General features: G+C 42.8%; 1 long non-coding RNA gene across 1 annotated transcript in view; it reads left to right on the top strand.

Moving 5' to 3' along the window:
• Positions 1-22,054, top strand: part of LOC108348574 (uncharacterized) — a 64,217-nt gene extending 42,163 nt beyond the window's left edge. The window contains exons 2-3 of the long non-coding RNA XR_001841939.3: positions 13,390-13,604; positions 15,712-22,054. This is a non-coding gene — a long non-coding RNA (uncharacterized LOC108348574). The remainder of the gene's footprint in view (positions 1-13,389; positions 13,605-15,711) is intronic.
• Positions 22,055-24,283: the final 2,229 nt, after the last annotated feature.

Here is a 24,283-nt window from a genome sequence, read left to right as displayed (position 1 = left end):
GTCATATGGGAGAGAAAGAGAAGCAGGGCAGCTTGAGCCTTAGGAAGAGAGATGGAACTGGAGACTCGAGGATGGAGAGGAGGAGCCTGCTGTGAGTGGCCAAACCCACCCTTGGGGTTGTGGTGAGGTCCCAGCCCGAGCTGCCACTGAAGGCCATATCTGGGTCCGTAGTTACATAGCAGCAGGGGTAACTCATATTACCACGATAGAATATGGAGTGTCCCTGATCAGGACAGCTGTTGGGGACCATGTGGATGTTCAGGGGCTGTGTAGAGCTGGCCCTTCCCTCACTAGCTGCAGCCCTGGGGAGCTGGTCACATCTCTTACCCATGGCAGCACTTGGGAGAGTAGACCCTGCCACTCACCTCTACAGCACAGCAGAACTGACCCTGGTTGTAGAGACTTAGGTGAGCCAGGCTGGGAGAGCTGGCCCTGTCACTCATTTGCCCATCTGCTGTGAGGTGGCGTGGGTGCAGGAGTGATGCCTTACCCACTACACTCTTGCCAACTGTGGCAGTTGGGAGATGAGGTAGAAACTTAAGGGTTCTTTGGAAAGTTGGTTGGATGGTGTTTTGCTGGGGTAAACACATAAAGGAACATTCAACTGAAACAGACAAGAGAAAGGCTAAAGCAAGCATGTGAAAGGACACATCATGAAGGATTCTTCGCTAAGGATTCTTCTACCACAACACACGTGTATTGGTCCACCTTACATCGTGTAGAGAGAAATGCACCAAAAAACATCTGGTGGTGGGCTCCAGTTTCTTACCACTTCCATGGACTCAGGCTGATTGGCAGAGCGATGTCAACTGAGACAGATGCATGTGTTGAGGCAAGACATGTGGAGGATATGTGATATTTGGAGAGAGTATAAAAAGGACTCAACTGACGGTGAGAGAGACAGGGCTTGGCTTGCTTATAGAGCTAGCTGTGCAATGCTTGTGGGTCTTGAGTCTTTGCTAATCTTCACTTCTCTGAGAGAAGCAGAGCTTGAGAACTTTTCTTGGTGTCCCTCTTGGCCCTTCTTTCTAACTTGTGCCAAGGCTGAAGCCTGGGTGTCTCTGTTAGTGTCACCACTGCTGATGCTATCCTAACTCTACTGAATGGGACTACTGGTGTATCCATAAAGTGTGAGTGGATCGAGCTGCCGTGGCTAACGTGTAAACAGCACAGATGAGAGTTATTCCAAAAAAAAAAAAAAAAAACCTTTCTAAACAGGCCCAGTTCCCCTGTATCCTTTCTTTCCTACTACCTCTGGTGGGTAGTGGGCTAAAAGGAGATTAAACCATTTAAGAACTATCATGAAAAATAGGCATTTAAAAAAATTAAAGTTACAGGGAGAGTTGGCCTTGGAGTCACTGCAGTACTTGGAGATTTGGGCCCCTTACCTCAGTTGGGCAGCACAGTAGGGCTTGCCCTGAAGGAAGGGCAGGGGTGAATCAGCCACGAGATAATAGTGTGGGAGAGCTGGCCCTGCCAGGAGGTGACATGGCTTCAAGGGTGATACCTGTTTCCCTTTCTCCCTCAACACCTGTGGTAGTTGGGAGAGCTGACCCCAAGGGCATGAGAGTGGCCCCTCATTGGCTGTGCACTCAGGAAAGCAGACCCTGTACCTCATCTGGGCAACATAATAGAGGTGACCTTCATGGCAAAGGCACTGGTGAGCCAGTCCTAGGCTACACAAACAGGAGAGTTGGCCTAGACCCTCACAGGCTGCAGCACTTGGGAAAGTGGGCTCCATGCTTTGACTGGGCAGCACAGTGGATCTGGCTCTGGAGGCATGGGTGCAGGTGAGTCAGCCCCGAGGGCATGCGAGCAGGAGGGTGGGCCCTGCCTCCTGCAGCTGGCAGCATTGCCTGAGCTAAACAGTGCTGGAGAGCTCGCCCAGGTAGTGTGGAGGACCCGCTCAGCTACCGGCCGTGCCCAGATCCAGGGCTCTGAGTCGGCTGCCCTAAGATCTGCATCATCTGCAAATGGACTCATGAAAGAGCCAATCCTGCTGAGCCGAGCTCCAGGATCCTCATGGCACAAAGTAACAATAGAATAACTGGGAGGAGTCCTGATGAGGATCCAACATTGATAGTGTCACATTGCAATGGACACTCGCAAATGAAGATGTATGGACAGAGGGATGTACTGTGGGACTCTGTGACATACACCTTCTATGAGGAGATGTTTTACTACACGTGTGTGTGTGTGTGTGTGTGTGTGTGTGTGTGTGTGTGTGTGTGTGGTGTCTTACACTATTTGGACGGGCTAGACATGAAGGAACAAGATGAGTAGGACTGGGACGCATGATGCGAAACTCACAAAGAATAAAAACTTTTTTTTAAAAAAACCTGCAAAATGTTATACCTAGTGTGTGATTTGACCTCCAATGTTTCTTGTGTTAGAAACTTGGTTCCCAGGGAGATGAGATGGCCAATAAGAGGGAAGACCTTGTCAGAGGCCTATAGATCACTAGGACTCGGCACTGGCAAGGAGGAAGGGAGTTTTGTGTGGTCATTTGGTAGTTCTTGGGTTGTAAAAGCCCAAGTCTGACCCCACCAACCTGCCCTGGCTTGCTGCGTAAGATGTGACATCCCCCCTGACCATTGCTGTTCACCATTATGTGACAGCAAGGAGAACTGGCCATTACCAGCATCAGGCCCTTGCAGCTCCAAAACCAAGAGCTACAAAAACGTCTTTTCTTCATACATAGGCTGTCTCAAGGATTTTGTTACAATAATAAAAACCTGATAGTACAGATCACATTGAATAAGCATAGATTTTAATATTGCCAAGAAAAATAGATAAATAAGAACCAGTAATAATCTACCATAGCCACATTTACTACTTAAATATAAATGGAGACAAAATTCCTCTCCACAATAGCAAAAACAAGTGCAAAACTATCAAAAAATGGGTACACCTAAAATTATGTAATATCCTTATAAAAAACTCTTTTTTGAAGCACACAATACCTAAGTATATTAAAACTTTATGCCATATTGATGGACAAAAGTACAGTATTATAGAGCTTCTTCCTCAGTTGGGTATGGGTACACTTGCCTATAGTTCCATTTTTTAGTAGGCTGACAGAGAAGGATTGCAAGTTTGAGGGCAGCCTGAGCTACATGGAAAGTTTGAGGTAATCTTAGGCTACACAGTGAAACCCTGTCTCAATGAGAAAATATTTTGACCAATTTTAATATGTTCTAATAAAAGTTGAATCATAATCTATGTGTTATTTCACATGAACATGAATTATACATCTGAATATGGATTCGGAAATGAAGCAAAAATTGCCTGAAAATATACAACACTATTTTACAAAATTCTTTGTGTGTATGCTAATATAAATGTATCTGTGCATTGGCACATGAAGAATAACTTGATTTATATCCAAAGAGGTAAGTTTGTTGGACATGCAGACTGGAGGAGTCATTCTTTTGTCTTTATGCATGCTGCTGTTTGACAGTGGAGTTCAGGCCAACAGTGACCTAACAGAGTCATAAAAGTATTTCAAATCTTGTGTAAGTGTTTAGTTAAAAGCTGGCATGTTTTAAACCTGTACATATATGCTGAGCAGATATCCTGCTTACTGCGCTCTACAAAGTGAGAAACTAAGGAATCATGGACCAACTGACATAATCAGCGTTGTTTCATTCCTCCTCAAAACCAGCATGGCAGGCTTTTATATAGTTACTGTTGTGGTTTGAGAAGAAATGTCCCTCAAAGACTTGGTGCCCAGCCTGTAGTACTGTTGAGAGGCAAAGGGTAGTAGATAGAACCTTTAAGAGATAGAGTCCAATTAGAAGTCAGATCCTGGTGGGCAGGTTCTGGAAGGAGCTACTGAACTCTAGCCATCCCTTCTCTGTTAGCCTCACCAATGCTGTAAGATCCACCGCTTCCCCTGCCACACTCTCCCACCACAATGGAGTGCACACCAGCTCAAAGGCAATGGAGACAAGTGATCATAGACAGAAAAAGTGAGCCCAAACCATCCCCCTCTCCTTATGAGCTATCTCAGTGATGGAACCCTGACACAGCAGCTGGAAGATGGTAGCGGAAACCCAAGTCTCTTTATATCTACGTGTGAAGATGAAGTCTGGGTATATAGCAAACAACACAGGCTCACCTTCCTCAGAGCAGGCTGTCTTAGTAATAAATGAATCCAGCTCACACATTATTTTTAAGTAGTTAGACATTACAATCCTCATCAATATGAAGTAATTCTCTGAAAAAGCATACAAAATAATATTGAAACTATTTAATAAGAAACTTTAGGGTTGGAGAGATAGCTCGCTCAGTGGTTGGTTTAGATCCCTGACTACACTTCCATAGGAACCGGATTCGATTCCCAGCACATACTTGGCAACTCACATTATCTCTAACTCCAGTTCTAGGGAATCCAGCACTCCTTTCTGGCCTCCATAGGCACCAGGCATGCATGTGATGCACAGATATACATGCAGGCAAAATACTCATACACATAAAATTATAGTAAAAAACAATGTAAAGGAGAAACTTTAATGGATGAAAAGGTTTGTATAGAGCCTTTGTGTTTATTCATTTTGGTGGTTTAGGGATTGAACACGCTAGGCGAGTACACTACCCTGAGCTGTACTCTTTAACCCATGGTTTTGTAATCACTGGAGAACAAATCTTTACAACCCCAGGGAACTTCTGAGGAAACCGTACCCTCGGCTTGCTGCCAAAGATTTATCTGAGGGGCAACTAAGAAGCGAATCCAGACCTGTTTCCTCTTGGATCCTATGGTCAGCCATGAGATGTCTCATTTGATGTTATCACACTAAGTTTTTCCAGAGATCAAAGTGTTCTACTTTAGAACTACTGCTTTCATGCAGTGTGACTGCCCCTAAGACCTTATTGCTGTCCCTGTGTCTGTGCATGACTTGTGGTTAAAGGTGAAGTGAAAGAAACAGCTGTTTTCTCAAGCCTTCAAGGCTACGACCAAAACTAATATCTTTGAAGCCCTTTCAAAATTCTTCTGAACAAATGAGGGAAAATCAATAAGAATGTGCATTTAATCGTGTTCCAGCAACATGAAATTCACAGCAAGGAATTTGGCAGGACAAACAAGATCAGTTATTTTCTGCTAAGTATCCAAAACCTTGTCCACCTCTCTGTGAGAACTACTCACAGCCTCCTGAAGGTGCTTCGTGGGAAGTCCAGTAGAAGCCTTGCCATACCCCAAGAGGATATGTGCTCTGGTAAATAGTATTTGGGGATTTCTACCTCACCTGAGGTCATTTAATTCCCAAATAAAAGACGTAAAACCATTATATTTATACACCATAAAGCACTAGAGCTGGGCAGCTATCAACCCTCTGTGCTATTTTGTCTACTTCTCTGTCAATAACCCCGAGATACCACTTGTCATGTTCCCCCTGGGCCACTGCTACTCCAACAGACCAGACCTCGTTGTCATGCATTCATGATCCACCTACTCCTGCTGTGGATCTCCCTCCCTCCCTCTCCCTCTCCCTCTCGTGGTCCTTGACTGAGCCCCCAAGCCTGGGATCCTTCACTCTGCTGACTCTCTTCTGCCCAGCCCAGGCTGTAGGCATCTTTATTAATTAATCAGGGATAACTGGGAGGCAATGTTTATACAATTGTCGTGTCTTGGGATACAGTGTTTTAGCATTTGAGCACATAGCAGTACCAGACCAACACACTGTAGATGTGAGTGTAAACAACAAAAATCTTTTATTCTACCTGAATAGTAGAATCTGTTCATGATCACATCAAAAGAAGGGATGTTAGGGGCTGTGTTTATAGCTCAGTGGTAGGACACTTACCTAGCACACATGAGGCCCTTGGTTCAATCCCAGTACCAGGAAGAAAAATAAACTAACAAAACCAAACAGGCAAAAGGAAAGAATATTTGACTAAAGAATCTGGAGACTTCAATTTCAGAATACCAAGGAAACCAGAAATTATCTCAGATTTTCAAGATAAATGTTTTCCATCAGTGCCTGCTATGCTTGGCTGATAATAGTTGGAATCTTAAAAGATGAATAGTATACTATGTATATTTCAGGTGGTTGTAGCTAAAATCTAGCTACAAGGAAGATATACTAGTACTAAACTGTATCCTTCTCTTTCTGACTTAGTTTCTGAAACTGTTTTCAGGGGGAAAATGTAAAAATATCATAGTCTGCTTACAAAATAGATTTCAGTAGTAGATTCACTGTTGCAGACAATTCTGTTAGGGAGTTTGAAAAGAGATTTTTTTGTTCATATTTTATACTTGTGAAACAGTTGCCAGGAAGAGATTTGGGGGAATCAGATTTGATTAAGTTGCAACTTCCACAAAACAACTCTGAAACGTTTTGGGTGAAATAGTTCTTATTTCATCAAAGGTAAATGAGTAAGTCTTGTCCAATCTTTCCTGATGCTTACTGGCTCCATTTGCAAACTGTTCCTCTTACTTTTATATTTCTGGATAAGAAAGAAAAGACGCAATATGGAATGGATACTCTAGAAAAGCAAGCAAATGCCCTATCTTGTATTATTACTCCACAGTCTCTGCTTGCCTCTGATTCCCAAAGAAAGACACGTCACAGGCTGAGCATGTACATAATAACACCTTACAAAATGGTCAGATGATGAGTGACACTTGGGATTTTCATTGCTCTGACAGATATTGATGCTTTAAAAGAGAAAAGACTTATTTGGTTCATGGTTTTGAAGGCCACTTGGTTCCTTGATGTTGGGCCATGATGAGGCAGAATGTTGTGGTGGGGTGTGTATGGTGGTACAAAGTAGCGTATCTCATGGGGGACTGGAAGAAGAAAGACAGACAGAAAGGAATCAGAGCAAGATACATGGTCCCAGGGACCAATGAATCAAAATCCCCTAAAAATCCATTCAGGGGGAGGGAGAGCTATACCTTTAGAGGGACAGACATGCCTGGGAAGCCAGAGGAGACTACTCGCTGCCCACATTTCTGACTCTAGAGGAAAATGCCTAGCGCCATCTGGGCCCCCTGTGCACAAAGTCCTGAGAGAAGGCGGGGCAGACAAGGCTGCCCACTCTCTTCCTACTTATTCAATATAGTTCTCAAAGTCCTAGCCAGAGCAATCAGATAACAAAAGGAGATCAAATGGATACAGATTGGAAAGGAAGAAGTCAAAATATCACCATTTGCAGATGATATGATAGTATATTTAAGTGATCCCAAAAGTTCCACCAGAGAACTACTAAACCTGATAAACACCTTCAGCAAAGTGGCTGGGTATAAAATTATCTCAAATAAATCAGTAGCCTTCCTCTACACAAAAGAGAAACAAGCCGAGAAAGAAATTAGGGAAACGACACCCTTCATAATAGTCCCAAATAATATAAAATACCTCAGTGTGACTTTAACCAAGCAAGTGAAAGATCTGTACAATAACGTCAAGCCTCTGAAGAAAGAAATTGAAGAAGACCTCAGAAGACGGAAAGATCTCCCAAGCTCATGGATTGGCAGGATTAATATAGTAAAAATGGCCATTTTATCAAAAGCGATCTACAGATTCAATGCAATCCCCATCAAAATACCAATCCAATTTTTCAGAGAGTTAGAACAATTTGAAATTCATCTGGAATAAAAAAACCCAGGATAGTTAAAACTATCCTCAACAATAAAAGGACTTCAGGGGGAAATCACTATCCCTGAACTCAAGCAGTATTACAGAGCAATAGTGATAAAAACTGCATGGTATTGGTACAGAGACAGGCAGATAGACCAGTGGAATAGAACTGAAGACCCAGAAATGAACCCACACACCTATGGTCACTTGACTTTTGACAAAGGAGCCAAAACCATCAAATGGAAAAAAGATAGCATTTTCAGCAAATGGTGCTTGTTCAACTGGAGGTCAGCATGTAGAAAAATGCAGATTGATCCATTCTTATCATCCTGTACAAAGCTTAAGTCCAAGTGGATCAAGGACCTCCACATCAAACCAGATACACTCAAACTAATAGAAGAAAAAGTGGGGAAGAATCTCAAACACATGGGCACTGGAGAAAACTTCCTGAACAAAACACCAATGACTTATGCTCTAAGTTCAAGAATCGACAAATGGGATCTCATAAAACTGCAAAGCTTCTGTAAGGCAAAGGACACTGTTGTTAGGACAAAATGGCAACCAACAGATTGGGAAAAGATCTTTACCAATCCAACTGATAGAGGGCTCATATCCAAAATATACAAAGAACTCAAGAAGTTAGACCACAGGGAGACAAATACCCCTATTAAAAATGGGGTTCAGAGCTAAACAAAGAATTCACAGCTGAGGAATGCCGAATGGCTAAGAAGCACCTAAAGAAATGTTCAACATCTTTAGTCATAAGGGAAATGCAAATCAAAACAACCCTGAGATTTCACCTCACACCAGTGAGAATGGCTAAGATCAAAAACTCATGTGACAACAAATGCTGGCGAGATTGTGGAGAAAGAGGAACACTCCTCCATTGTTGGTGGGATTGCAGACTGGTAAAACCATTCTGGAAATCAGTCTGGAGGTTCCTCAGAAAATTGGACATTGAACTACCTGAGGATCCAGCTGTACCTCTCTTGGGCATATACCCAAAAGATGCCCCAACATCTAACAAAGACACGTGCTCCACTATGTTCATAGAAGCCTTATTTATAATAGCCAGAAGCTGGAAAGAACCCAGATGCCCTTCGACAGAGGAATGGATACAGAAAATGTGGTCCATCTACACAATGGAATATAATTCAGCTATCAAAAACAATGACTTTATGAAATTCATATGCAAATGGGTGGAACTGGAAAATACCATCCTGAGTGAGGGAACCCAATCACAGAAAAACACACATGGTATGCACTCATTCATAAGTGGCTATGAGCCCAAATGCTTGAATTACCCTAGATGCACAGAACACTTGAAACTCAAGAAGGATGACCAAAATGCGAATGCTTCATTCCTTCTTTAAAAGGGGAACAAGAATACCCTTGGTAGGGAATAGGGAGGCAAAGTTTAGAACAGAGGCTGAAGGAACGCTCATTCAGAGCCTGCCTCACATGTGGCCCTACATATACAGCCACCAAACTAGATAAGATGGATGAAGCAAAGAAGTGCAGGCCTACAGGAACTGGATGTAGATCTCTCCTGAAAGACACAGCCAGAATACAGTAAATACATAGGTGAATGCCAGTAGCAAACCACGGAACTGAGAATGGACCCCCATTGAAAGATTCAGAGAAAGGACTGGAAGAGCTTGAGACCCCATATGAACAGCAATGCCAAGCAACCAGAGCTTCCAGGGACTAAGCCACTACCCAAAGACTATACATGGACTGACCCTGAGCTCCAACCTCATAGGTAGCAATTAATAGCCTAGTAAGAGCACCAGTAGAAGGGGAAGCCCTTGGTCCTGCCAAGATTGAACCCCCAGTGAACGGGATTGTTGTGGGGAGGGCGGTAATGGGGGTAGGATTGGGAGGGGAACACCCATATAGAAGGGGAGGAGGAGAGGTTAGGGGAATGTTGGCCTGGAAACAGGGAAAGGGAATAACAATCAAAATGTAAATAAGAAATACCCAATTTAATAAAGATGGAGGGAAAAAAATCCATTCAGCTTGAACTCGCCAATTGACTAAACAACTGGTGGAATCAGTGCCCTTACAGTCATTTCTCAGTGACTTAATCCAGCAGCTGGAGACCAAACTTTTAATGTATGGGCCTTGTGGAACAGAGGCCCTTTATATATAACCATAACACATATCTCAGGGTAATAGTTGGGCCTTACTTCTAAAATACAATTGTTTGTATTAACTTCAGGTGTGATATTTAACTAGCATTGAAGGAATCAAGGTTTTAAAGGATGGAGGCTCTTAGAATGCTGCTTCTCTTACTTTTAATTACTATTTAGCAAGCATATTTTCCTGTGCCAGCACTGACCTGATTGCTATCCATGAATAAGCTGTGTGACAATGCTCCCATGCCTCTCAGATACCACTTTCTTGCCGAAAATATTGTCCTTAACTTATTAGATGAGCTAATTTCCCCCCTATCGTTCCTATCTCAAACCAAGTAAACCATATCTTCCAGAAAACCTACTTATAATGGGATAGCCTCTCTAGGAACCCATGGCTCCTTACTCAACCTTAACCCAGCATTTCTCACAAACCATGCTGGCCGTGACCACTCTATAAAGAAAACCACTCAGAGCATCCCTGGCAGTCTCTCAGCATTTGTCAGGCATCTGACTTTTATATATGAACACATGCATGTCATAGAAAAGTCAATTTTACCTTGGTAGCGGTGACTGTACAGCCAAGAAGAGCAGGGGTGACACTGGAACAATACTAGGCTGAAGAGGCTGTTCTCTGGAGAGGAGTGGATTGAAGAAGGCATGGAGGAGGAGAGTCCCAGACAAGGGAAGAGATACCTAGGAAAGAAGAGCACCAAGAAACAAAGAGGTAAAGATGTCTGGGGTTAATGGCAACAGAGCGTCAGGGGCTTCAACAAATTACAGTCTTCCTCTGCATCTACAGCATTTTTAATGGTCCCCATACTAACTAGAGCCCAATGAGACCTCACTGTAGTTTTAATTTCTATTTTTCTAATGGTCAATGCTATTGAGATTTTTTTCTTGTATTTTCAGGTCTTTATATTTCTTCTTTTAATAAGTGTCTACTCAAGTCCTTTATATGTCTTTAAATTGGGTTGCCTATTTTTTTGTTTTTTCACTTTAAAGTGTTTTTATGTTCTTTTTATATTCCATGGAGGTGTCCCATTGAATCCTTTGTATTCTAGATATTAACTCGGTCAAATGAATAGTTGACAAATCTCTTGAAGGAACACAGTATACAGTCAAAGAAAATGAAATCAGAACACCAAAGAGACAGCCTAAATCCTTGTTTATTATCGTACTATTCACAGTAGCTGGGATATGGAATTGCCTTAGGTGATCTTAAGAGACGAATGCGTAAAAAACTGTTGCCTGTAAGCACAGTATTGCACTATTTGGCCATAAAGAAATTGAACTCTCTGGAGCCAGACATGGCTCAGCGGTTAAGAGCACTTGCCGCTCTCCCAGAGGACTCAAGAGTTCCCAGCACCCACATGGCAGCTCACAACAATGTGTGACTCAAGCTTCGGGGATCCAATGCCTTCTTTCATTCTCCAAGGAAATTCACTGCATTTATATGTATGCACACTCACACACACTCACAAGCTCACACAGTCTTTTTTATAAGATGGTCTGCAAATAAAAAGAAATAGAAGTCCTGTCATTTTCAGCAAAATGGTTGGAACTGGAGGACATTGTTTTTAGTAGACTAAGCCAGACCAAGACCAAAAACAAAATGATAGCATTCTCTTTCATATGTCAAAACGACCTATGTAAACAAATATAGAAGGTTGACTTAAAAGGTGATTAGGAATAAAGTAACAGATGTAGTATGAGGATAGAGGAAATAAAAGTGGATGGATTTGCTATTTGCATCATGTATGCATGTGTGCAATACAACATTGAATCTATTAATATGTCCGGTTAATATGCAATAAAAAGTGCAATGAAGAATAATTTAGAGGTTTGATGCTAAATATTTCAGTTTTAGATATTGGCAAGTAATTAAAAGCCTTAACAGAGGTTAGATATATACACTATACTTTTTTATCTCTCTAAACTTTCAAAGTCAAGATCTCTGACAAACAAGCTATGATTATAGGTTGTGGGGAAAATCCATGGTGACATCTGTTGTGCCAATCCTGAATGTTCTTCTTCAGAACATCAGTGCTGCCATATTTGATTTGTGAGGAACCTTGAAGAGTCTCACACTCCCAAGTGGAACAAAAAGATCTAGAAAAACTACTCCAAACCATTGGCTTTTGCTTATTTATTATTTAGAAGTTTCTCAGTCTATGTCTGTATTAAACCCCTCCTGTCTCCATTTCTCAAGCCACCCTGGATAGTTACCTTTAAAAAAAAAAGCATCGGAAAAAAAAAAGAAAGAAAACTAAATAAATAAGGTTGGGGATTTAGCTCAGCGGTAGAGCGCTTGCCTAGCAGGCGCAAGGCCCTGGGTTCGATCCCCAGCTCCGGAAAAAACAAAAAGCATCAAAGATGGGTATAAGGGAGGAATAAGCAAAGACACAACAAGGACCTTCAAGTGCTTGGTGGGTGAGAAAGAGAAGAAGGAAGCGAGATAAAGAGAGCAAGCAAACTTTGCCAGGAAGCAGGGGATTGTGGCCAACAGGTCGTTTGTCCGTGTTATTCTTAGTCTGTTTATTCAGGACATTTGTTTTTATTAATAAGAGGACATGAAGAGTAAGTTTAATGCCTGTTATTTTTGCCTTCGTGTGTGTGTGTGTGTGTGTGTGTGTGTGTGTGTGTGTGTGTGTGTGTGTGTGTGAAAAGTTAACATTCCTTGACAAATAATCCAGATTGGAGAAAGAGACCCACATCTGCTTTATGTTAGCCTTTCTGCACAGGAAAACAGTCCCGACTCTGCCCAGTTTTCAAACTTGGAATTGTCTTGCACGGAACTAAAAACCCTCACACACATTGAGATCAATCTTGTGGTGTTGAAACTTCTGGAAACCTGGCAGATTGGAAACCCAATGGAAATGAGAGAGCTGTGTGACTCGGAGACAAGACAAGGACATACTTGGCTGGTGTAGGGATTCATGGTACTCAGAGAAGTGCTGCAGTGGCTTGAGGTCACACTAACGATGGCTTCTGGGGCTGCTTGTGTTGTATGTTCCCATCGCTGCTGGAAGCTGTGCAGTTGGACTGACCCCTAAAGAAAACCTGGGAATGCATAGCAACATGGAACCCTCTGGCCCGGTACTTTCTGGAATCTAATTTGAAAATTATAAAACAAGAGAAAAGACAAGTCTTTCGTTCAATATATTCTCTTAGGCTGCACTTCTGTAAAGCAACCAGAGTTCGGGGGTATTTTATTGTGATGTGGAGGGCTGGTGCTTATACAAAAAATTCCCCCAAGGAATTGGGGATATAGCATGAAAAGAGCTGGATATGTTTTCAGCTTCAACCATGAAATAGTCTAGTCTAGTCTCACCACAGTGACCTCTGCTACAGCCTTGTCCCAGCTTGAAGCAAGTGACTTCTTGCCTGGTGCTGCTTACTGGCTAAACGTCACCACCAATTTGAGGGCACACTTTCACCGGCTTCTCCAAACAAGACAGAAAAGGGTTCGTTGTACATCCGATGGAGGCCCTGTCCCAGGAAGGGGACCTGGGTGTTGGCCTTTTATCCAGGAGTTTAATTAAAACTCATAAGGAATCCAATTCAACTTATGCCTGAGTGAAGCGTCTATCTAGGGCAGACTTCCTACCCTGAAGGGTTACATTTGGTCCGTTTTCCTTCCATAACCAGATGTCTCTTTTTTCTGAAAACAGTTCTTCCAGAAGAAGCTACTGACTTGTTTCTCCAATAAGCTCCACCCTTACCCTCCTCATTGTGGCCAGGGTGAAGAGCTGAGGAAATTGTCAAACACAAAACAGGAGCTGCTGTCAGGGTGGAACCAGAATCTGCCTTTACTAGTTCAGAAGTTGGGGAAATGCATCTGTTTTCCTGAATTGCTCTGCCCTGGTGTATCACAATTACAGAATGGGTGAGTCAGCAGCAGGCCCTTTCTCCTTCCGGCACGTTTGTCCTGATCTGGTTGAGGATTGGGAGCCATGACTTAATTTAAACAGTGTGCTCCTCGGTTCAAGTCTTTGACTGGCACAGGTGCTGGTGAGTCAGGCTGTTCTCTTGCATTTGATCTTAGCTTTCCTTTCCATTTTTAATTGTTTGATCTTCCCTGGGGAATGTTAAAAGAGAAGTTGGGAGAAATCTCAAAGCTGTCAAAAATTGCCAGTCTTCTGCCATGTTCATTCCATTAGAACTTTAAAATAGAAATCAAAGAAAAGTGCTTACACATTTGAGGACTTTGAGAAGTCCCCTAGACTTGGGTCTTCAGTAAAAAGGGTTCTGGTGTAAATTAGATGATCCTCTTTCTAAATGCAATTCAGAAATAAATGATAAATATTCAACTGTAAAACAAATAGAAGTTACTGAGGTTTTTCTAATAGAATCTTCAAATATATTCCAGAGTCAAAGGGGAGTCAAAGGGTGTAATAGGATTTTGGAGCCTAGACAAAAATAGATATAGAATTTGGGAGGGGCTCACCAGGTCAAATGCCCATTTTTAGTTTGAGCTGCTTTGCCATTTAACATTCACAATTTGGGACAAAGTTGTTAGTCCCTCTGAGGCCCAGATCCTTACTATAAAATGGAGATGTTCCTTCCTCTGTAAGAGAACATGGTATCGAGAGAGCAAAATGGCTGTCCACGAACTGAGTCACATGTTTGGCCTTCAGTCCCCCCTCCACTACAAACCAACAGTGCAACCTTCAGCCGATTAGCATCCTGGTACCTCAGTTTCCTTTGCTGAAAACTGAATGAAGGACGGGGAGATGGCTTAATGGGTAAAATACTTGCCAAACAAGTGTGAAAACCAGAGTTCAGATCCCTAGGACACATGTAAGCACAGGTCAACTGTTGGGGCTGCCTGCGATCTCAGTGCTGGAGAGGCAGAGCTAGACTGTCCCGGAAGGACCAGGCTGGATACCTAGACTAGCCAGAGAGGCAAGCTTTGAGTTCAAGTGAGAGACCCTGCCTCACTTAACAGAATGGAGAGGATCAGGGAAGACACCCAAGGTCTGCCACTGGCCTACATGTGCACACACATGCACCCACACACATATGGGCACACAAACACACAGGCATACTACAAACACAGCCATGCACTAAGAAGAGTTATTAAAAAAATTGAGCTGGCAAGATGGCTCAGTGTGTTAAGTGCTTGTGGCAGAAGCCCAGTGCCTCCCCTGGTAAAGGAGAACAGCCCGAAGCATTGTCCTCTGACCTCCACTCGTGTGGCCACACACAGTGGTAGTTAATAACGGTACTTCTTTAAAATGAACACAGCAAGATTACCAATCTTCCCAGAGAAGATTTGAGAGCTAAGGAGCGAATACTGCTGAAACACTCGGACAATTATTTGGCACATAGCATTTTTACAACATTAGCTAATCAGTTTTTACTCTTATTTGTCATATATATCATAAAATATATTCAGAATTTATCTGTGAAATGAGTGTGTGGAGAGAGAACACAGTGTATAATAGCTGCTGTAACAAGGATTTGTTCAATCTGTATTAAATAATAATATTCTAAAATTTCAAAATAATGTCCTTATTTCATAATAATCTTCTACACAAATGCCAACTGGGGTATTTTTTATGTTGTTGTTTTATTTTGTTTCTTATATGTCACCATTTGAGCAGAATAAAGTCTAAGGTAAGGTAGATTTTATGTGTGAATTCTCAGAACAAGTGAGCATCTAAGTCAGTTTTCAAAAGTCATGGTATAATATTCTATCATCAATTCCTAATCAAGGAATATAACTTTTTCTTTCTTGGCGTGATGTGTCACGCTGAGAAGCAGTCACAGGGGCACAGAAAGAGCTAGGGGCTGAACAGACAGGCCATAAGAACAAAACGGCAGAGTATCAACATCACTATCATTTATGTCTGTTGAAAGCCTGTATGTTTAATGCAAGGGATCGGGAGGGAGTTAACCTTCAGAGGTAGACCCTGAAGAAGCTAGGTTATTGGGTGGTATCCTAAAGTGGATTATGAGAACCTGATTGTTTATTCTCTTTCTGGCTACAGGGTCTACCACATCTCCCACCACTGTGATAATCTCTCTGCTTTGCCACAGGCCCGGTGGGGCTGGCTGACCACTTGATGGACTGAAATAGCCAAGACTGGGAACCAAAACAGCCTGATGTCTTCATAAGCTGAGAGCCTCAGGCATAAGTTACAGTGATGAAAAGCCCAGTAACAAAAATGTGTAGCTGAGCATCTGAAGTCTATATGGGGTCATCAATTTTTCCTATAAAAGATGTACTCATGGTTCAATGCTGCCCGTGGTGAAAGGTTATCAGAGCCCTGATCTCCAAACAAATGAGTGCCTAGGTTTCCTTTGCAGCATTAAGACTAAATAATAAGAGACAATGTAGGTGCAGTACAATATATCTTCAAATCTTAAAAATGATTATTCAACTATCTCTGCTTAAAGACTTCTTTAAAAAAAAGAAAGCCAAGTGTTTCAATGCTCTGTAAATGAGCAAAAATAAGGCTGGAGCAGGCCGTTCACAAGTATAAAGCTTATGCAACGAGAGCCGTGCAAAAAACAAGCTTGGTTCCTGGAACAATAACCCCAAGAGCCCTGTTTAGCTGTTGAGCTGGCCAAGTGCTCTGGACAGCAGAGCTGGTGGGAGGACTTGGGCAGTGATGAAGGTAGGGGACGGTGGTGCCGGTAAGAGCTCTGGCCACTATGTGAAAGCCACCAAGGCTAGCCTCTGCTTCCCTAAGATGCTTACCCTGCAGACAGAAGAGTTTTCTTTTGTAAAACATGCTGTTCACAGTGGCAAAGACGGTCTTCAGATTGTCTTCCCTAGTTACTGACAGTCAAATTCTGATCCTGTGACCTAGAAAAAAAGTCAAATTTATGATATTACTAATCATATTCTCATCAATCATCTATGTATGACTTGATTTACATTTTAGTTTATCTGAAGGGATCAAAGTGGGTTGAAATCCTTTGCTTTTGACTGCATGGGGTGAGTTAAGATTTGAATTAAACTTAGTTCTTTAGGGAACTAAGAAGTGAACAAGGAGACCAGGCTGATGGAAACAAAGCAATAGGATGAGTTATCAGGGTAGAGCCTAAAGTGTCCATATGTGGGAAGCACTGGTTTTTAGTATATATGGATTAGCCCACTTAATCCTGAAAATGATCATTTTAGGTTGTTTTGTAGTACCCCGTGTTTAAGTGAAGAAACATAAGCACCGAAACTGGCAGGGGTCATATGAGGAGGTCACAGATCCTAATGCTTTCAAATGCTGCCTCTGAGGCTGCCCTGGCTCCTGGAAGATACAAGTTTACATCTAGGCCCAAGGTGAGCCCTTGCATCAGATAAACAGCCTCCTCAAGCACAGGCAGGGATATGAACTCAGAGGTGCTGGCTGTGACGGCATTCGAAGCCAAAGTAGGAGGAAGGAAAGCAATCTGAGCAGCATGGAGCTTCCTGAGGATGTTCTGTCTTGGGTCATTGTCAGCCATTTCTCTCCTGCCCCAGCCCCCAGCCCTCATATCCTTCCCTAGCAGCCCTTGTCCCTGGAAGGGAGAGCAAGCCACCTTCTGCTTGTTTAAAACAAAAGGCTGACTCTGGAAGGGACAGTCTATTTCTGCTGGAAGCTTTCTTGTAGTACTTGGAGGTCTATCATTAATATCTTTCCAGTTTCCTTCTCTCCTGAGGAGGATGGATGAAATAAAACCAATATCAAAATAAAATAGGAGGAAGAAGGTCTTTGGGGGTAAGGAAGAGAACCCCAGGATAAGCCTTGGCATTTGAGAAGGTGGACCTGGGAGGGGCTTCCCAGAATTCAGGACATCCAGAAAGCACCAGCCACAATTATGTGGCCAAATGCCTGATGGAACAAAATAGCCCAGGAGACTTAATAGCCCCTGGTCTCCATTTGCTCGCTCTACAGTCAGCCTGCTTCCAGCTGTTTCCATCTTCAAAAGGATTAAAGGATTGTGGCTTGCTTCAGGAGTCGGTGAGTGGGAGGGTATTTATGGCCGATCCCAAGGCTTAGGAGCCAGAGAACTAAGGAAACCTTGATCCCACAAAACAGGTGGAGACACTGAAAATCAAAGCAACAGGGCAAACCCAAGAATTTTTGAAAGAAGAATGAACTGATGTAAAGAAAAGAAGCCCTCCCCCAGTTGAGGATCCGGGGAGGCCATCTGGAGCCTGAACCTTTCGATCCTGCCACACCCCAAGAAAATTTCAGTACCCATCTACTACAGACAAAGAGTGATTTGCACTATCTAAGAGGTGTGGCTCCCCACCTCTAGGGGAGTCTTTGCCTAAGGACAAGTAGGTTTGGATTCCTGTTTTAGAACTAGAAGACATTTGTCAGAAGAAATAACGATTGTGCATGCATTCATTCTATATGGAGAAGCATCTAGGGTACCAACCTTAGTGCCAAGTGATGAAATGTTAAAGCCATGGCAAAGACAGGGATCTTTCTGTCTTGTGTGTGTGTTTGGGGGGGAGGGGGGACTGTTTATTCTTGAGCTGTGAGGGATGGTGACAACGGGGATCCATAGCTGGAGCTCAAAGTCCATTTCACTAAGTTTGAAGATGGGGTAGGCAAAGTCCAGCTGAGAGACAGGCATTTGAATAATGGGGTCTTGTATTGGGGTGTGTTTAGGATAGTTACTGCCATGTTATCACGATTGCCTCTGGTACAAACGAGCAGCTTAGAGTTCTCAGTTCCTCCCAGACCCACTAACTCAGGACTTCTGAAAATGTGGCCCAGGAATCTATATTTTGGCAAGCACCACAGAGTATTTCTTTTCTTCTCCATATTAATTGTGGAGACCAACCACAGGTTTAGATTTTATTATTTATTGTCTAAGAATTCGTGTGCTCAGGTGATAAATGAAAACAATGATCCCATGTATTCAGCAATCATAGAGTCTGGAGGAGGGCTGGCATTTATAGCAGAGTAAACATTAATACAAATACAAGGTTCCTATCACACATAGCTACATAATAACTGGGACATAAACGTGGGCCAACTCATCTAAAACACTGCATTCACATATTTCAAACAAATGTAGACGCTGACGTTTCTGTAGCCACGGACAGAGAGACGGGTACCAAGAAGTTATTGTAAGGGCACAGCTAAAGAACACCAGCTCCTCCCAGCTCTAGGATTGGGGGCCAGCAGTGCTGTTTCCTCCAGCTGAACTGCTGGAGAAAAAAGACATCACGGCCATCATGGCTAGTGTCTTCCTTTCCCTAATAGCAGGTGGAGCCAGCTCTGGTCTTAGCTTTCCTATTTAAAGCCCTGGCCTCCTGATTTCCTTCCAGAGTTCCAGAATGCTTGTCATGGAATTTACCAGGTTCTTACTTCCCTCTTTCAATGACCTGCCTAGAGTGGGAGATACAAAAGGGTCAGCCATAATTAGCAGCATAGATGTTCAAAGAGACTCTATGCTAGGCACGAACAGCCAGTGGTGGTCAGTGCTTTGCTCTAAGAATAAAAATACCTACAGTCATGGGAGCTATGCTGGGCATCTGCACTGTGAATATTTCCTTGCTCAGACATGCTTTTCTTCTAGTACATCAGCTGCCTGTGGGGGGAAAAAGTGATCCAGTGACGTAGGTAAAACACTCACATGGTACCACTAGACCTGGCAACAGCTTTTTAGCAACCCCTCCCCCATCATCATGCATCACCTTGTAGGAACCACTCCATTTTATTGCTCTTTGAACAATAGTCACTTAGGGTCAGTTAGCAGGATCTTTTTGTCTTTTTCTCTGTTTTTTATGTATTTATTTTTATTATTTTAAGTATGTGTGCTCACATGCATGCATGTTGGAGTATAGGTGCCCTTGGAGACCAGACACATTAGATACCCTGGAGCTGGAGTTACAACAGTCATGAGATGCTGGACATGAGCGCTAGAAACCAAACTTGGGTCCTGTGCAAGAGCAGAACGTGCCCTTAACTCCAGCCTCTCACCATGTCTTGCTTTGTGTTTTGAAGAACACTAGGATCTCCTTGTGCAATCTAGGTGGCTTTGAACTTACAGTCCTGCTTGAATTCCAGGCGTGCACCCCACACCTGGCTCGCTTAGGTGGGGAGGTTTTAAGCAGCTGTGAGAACCACATGGCCTCTCTTGTTCTAGTGATTTTCCAGGGTCACCGATTGTCAGACACCACCTTTCTTATTCTCCGTATTTTATAGCTAAATTCTTACCCATATGCCTAAAGGGCCCAAATTAAATCCCAATATTGCTTGCAGAAACAATGAAAGGCTTAGGTAATGTAACTGTACAAACAAGGTAACATTGCTGGGGACAGGCAGCTGGACTCAGGCCAGTCTAGTCTGTGTCCACTAGCTCAGATAATTGGCAGGGGCTGGAATCATTATAGGGGGACCACACTTGGTCTGCTCCCTTAGAACTGTATTCCCAGACAAGTTCAAGTGTATGGCAAACCCAATGGACAACCAAACTTTTACACTTAAATAAAGAAGTTCCCCTATGAGAGTCCATGGGGAGAAATAACCAAGGTCTGGTTACCTCTCTGCCCAACTGCCAGGCAGCACAAGGAACCACAAGAGCTCTTTGCAGAGGCTGCATCTTCTTGGAGTTACCTTCACTTCAGCATGGCTGATTGCACATGAAGATGACTGGTTGTCAGCTGACACTTGACACTGACGTGAGAGCTCCTCTTCATCCTGAAAACTTCCAAGACAGAAAGTGAGTTTACTCAGCTCCTACAGATATAGCCTCAATTGCTCTGTAGAGGAAAGATACGCCTCTGAAGAGTCCATGGTTTTTAAGCCAAGTATGAGCAATTTGGCAAGTTTATCAGAGCAGCCTTCTCGATCCTTCTTCTGAAAGTTCTTCCTGGAATGGCAAGTGATTGATTCTAATGGCCTTATCTAAGAAGTCCAGTGGTCCCACTCCACTCCTCAGTGTTTCTCATTTTGGAGCAGGCAGGTGAGCCTGTCAGGAGCACACACTGTGGTTTGCAAGAAGACTGTGACATTTTTTAGTGGAAACTCAGTCATCAGTTCCCTCCTCAGTGAGCAAGAAAGGAGAAAGGTGTTAGTGGCGGACAACCAAATGTAATAGCCTCGGCTATGTGAAACTCGGCTGTATGTCTTGGAATTTTTGAATCTGAAGTTGTCTATGCCAAGATACACTTGGGTAACAGAACCTGAGAAAACAAAGTTTTAAATAAAGCATTCTGGCATCTTTTTCTAATGACACATACAGTTCTGTAATATACCAAGCTATGTCTTTCCTTCCAACTTGACAGTGCAGCACCATATATGTCTGGCTCTAACCCAGGGGAAAAGTATGACTTGGCCTCCTCCAGATCCTCTGTGGCAGCTGATCCAAGGGGCCTAGGAAGACGTAGACAATTAATATATCACACTCTTCCACTACGAGGTTAACATTCTATTGGTTTTGAAATGTGAGCATATGATTTGGGCTGAATATGGGCAATGCCATTGTCTAGCCACTTTGGAACCAGGTAAAGTATAGTTAAATTGTCTTTCGTGCTTTGAGAAATTGTCCAAGAAAGCCATATTGTTTTCCTGTGGGCTGATCTCACTGAGAGTTAACTCCATTTCAGCTAGAAGAGCCAAACCCAATATTAATATGATTCTTCTATGGTTTAGATATTCAAATTAAATATCTGGATTTATTTTTGTGAGAAACAAGCTGAATGTTTATTTCAATCATAGCAACAATCATATCTTTGGCTTGTGCTAAGGACTGTTGGTCTCCAGGGCTCAGCTAGAAATTCACAATGTGGGAATTACAGAGTTTTCATAAAAGCAATTGGAATGACAGTGTTTTCATGAGCTCCCAGGGTGAACGTCTATTAACAAAAGATGCTTTGCTTCCCTCACACCTGCTCAGTGCTCCACAGGGGCCCGAGCAATGCACGTTCCAATAGAGCGGCGCCAACAAAATCAAATAAAAATGAGGTTCCCAGGATGAGAATGGAGACTCGCAGTATTTCTGCAGTCAGTGCACTGGAGGAGGAGTGGAGCCTTTAGAGCTGGCCTTTAAAGCAGAAAATTTCAAAACATAGATTTGCAGCTATAAATCATATAATTTTGACTGTTGAACCTATTATACAATGCGCATCTGTGTGCATGTGTGCAGGGTGGGAGGCTTGTGAATCTGTGCGCATGTGTGTATGTGTGTATGTATGGAGGGTGGGAGGGTTGTGAATCTGTGTGCATGTGTACATATGTGGAGGGTAGGGAAGATTCAGAGGTAGAAGTTCAGAAGAGATTGAAAGGGAGAGAAAAAAATCTAACACAATGGGAATTTTTTTCTTTGCACAGTGTTGGAAAAAATTAAGAAGCGTTTGCAATACCTGCCTAAATAAATGTGTTTATACTTGATAGATTAATGTTTTACGAAAGGAAACAAGGTAACAATTTAATGCCCTAAATTGCTAGCACATTCATATTTAAGCACAATTCCAGTATTTTTTAAGGGTTTTGTCAGTATTTGGAGAGTCACAAACATCTCTAAAATACCACATTAATAGTTGGCCTCTTGCATGGTGTGAGTGTGGTCTGACTCAGGCTGAAACTTAATCCCTGCTATGAAACACTGAGAGGTGGAGTGGAGATAGAGCCATGCTTTCATGGTCGGATTGATCTTCAGTTAGTGAGTTATCTCAGGGTGGGTTTTCTGAAAAGCCAGCTTGGCAAGATGGCTATACACCTCTCCCCATTCTACCATCGCCTCAGGGCTACAAGCAAGAAGGTTGTCACTGAGGTTCTTGACCTTGGACAAGAACCATGGGTCAAAACAAGTCTCTTTTCTTTCTAACTTATCTGCATCATTTTGTTATTGACAACAGAAAATGGACTACGTATGCACACCCAGACCAACCAAGTTTATCACAAATCAAACGCAAGTTCCTTTGCTCTTTCTCAAGGAGCTTACTTTTTATTTGGAATAGAAAAATGACAACTACATAAATGATGAAAATGTCATAAGGTAAATGTGTTCTTCTTATAATCTCTGTGGTGCAAGAGGAAGCCACATCTTGAATAAGATTCCCCTTCAGGATGAAACATGGGTAGAAACATGGGAGATGGGAGACCAATGAGGACCAAGCCAATACCTCTACAAGGGAGAAGGATGTCCTGGATAGTAGAGCCAGTGAGGGAGGATCCCAGATCAGAAAAGGCCAACGAAGAAGCTATGAATGGGAAACATCTGGGTGAGGTGAGGCTGTAGGGGCTGAAGAGAAGCTCAAAGTAAGGAAACAGGCCCGGTGGAGTCTTCTGTTGGTTTTCATTCATCTTAACATCAGTATCAAACACCTGCTATATGTTAGGCTCTCTGCCAGGTGCCGAGGCTGGGGGTGACTGTGCTCATTTCTTTTCATCTCTGAGACAAAATGTTTAACAAAAGCAACTTATTGGGGGAAGAATATATTTGGTTCTGAGGGCTTTCAGTTTCTCATAATGAGGAAGGCATGGTCACATAGCAGTTATCTGTGGTGACATGCACAGTGGCGCGAAAATACTGGATAAATACCTCATGTGGCAGTGTTCCAGAAAAAAAGCCAAACCAGAACTGTGACCAGGCTTCACGTACAAAGGTCTGCCCTTAGTGACTCATTTCTACAGCCTGGATCAACTTTCTAATGACTCCACTGCCTTCAAACTCAGGGCCAAGCTTTCAAAACAATTGAGCCTGAGGGGATATTTTACATTCAAACCATAACAGTGACACTGACCATAAGGGATCCTCAGTGACGTATGCACTTCTTCATGACACCTCTTGGAAAAAAATAGAGAAGTGTCTAAAATTCATGACGACCAGCAGAGGATGAGAACTCAGGAGGCTGCCAGCAATGGCTGCCACATGTGTTGCTCCCATTTCAGAAGGGCCGTTCATGAAGGAAAACCTCAGTCTATTGGCTCCTACATGTCATAATTGACTCCACGACCAGGAATTATAGGCATCTAAGAGTAGGAAGAACATGCCTAGCCACTTAGGAATGTGGAGGGAAAGGAGTTATTTGCTTTGGATTGAACTGGTCCCTTCTCAGTGTGCTATGGTGGCACTAACTCAATCAGCTAGATCAGTCTGGAATAGTCTTTAGAGCTGGAGCCTCCAGAGAAGAGGTTTTAGAGGCAATACCTCAACAAACTTGTGTTAGGATAGATGCTGAAGGATCCATCATTTCCTACTAATAATGAAGGTTCAAAAGTGTGCAAATGAATTCAACACAGTTTATAAGAAAGCGAATGTTTAAAAAATGTGGATGCTCTCCCCAGACGCCTGATGTTCCCATGGTCCACTGCTATGGCCTATGTGATGTTTGATGTTGTTGTGTTTACAAATAAGATCAAGGGAAGTTCCCAGCTTAGTTTCTGAAACTCTGCTTTCAACCGTATTAAAGAAGGAATGAGTGCAGGAGAGGGATGGCAGGGTGGGGCAGCAGGCCATGCCTGGGCAATCTGTGTCTGAGCAGTACTCACAGAAAAGTGAAAAAGCATTTTTCTCATTGTCTATACTAATAAAATATAGAATATTTGCATCAACAGAAAAGGTGTTTTTGACCAAAACTTTTCGAGAATATGTTTCTTGATTTTTCTCTTCAGG

Source organism: Rattus norvegicus, chromosome 17 (genome assembly GCF_036323735.1).
Source record: "Rattus norvegicus strain BN/NHsdMcwi chromosome 17, GRCr8, whole genome shotgun sequence".
In the NCBI taxonomy this organism is placed as follows: Eukaryota; Metazoa; Chordata; class Mammalia; order Rodentia; family Muridae; genus Rattus; species Rattus norvegicus.
This window is presented reverse-complemented; position numbering and strand designations above follow the sequence as displayed.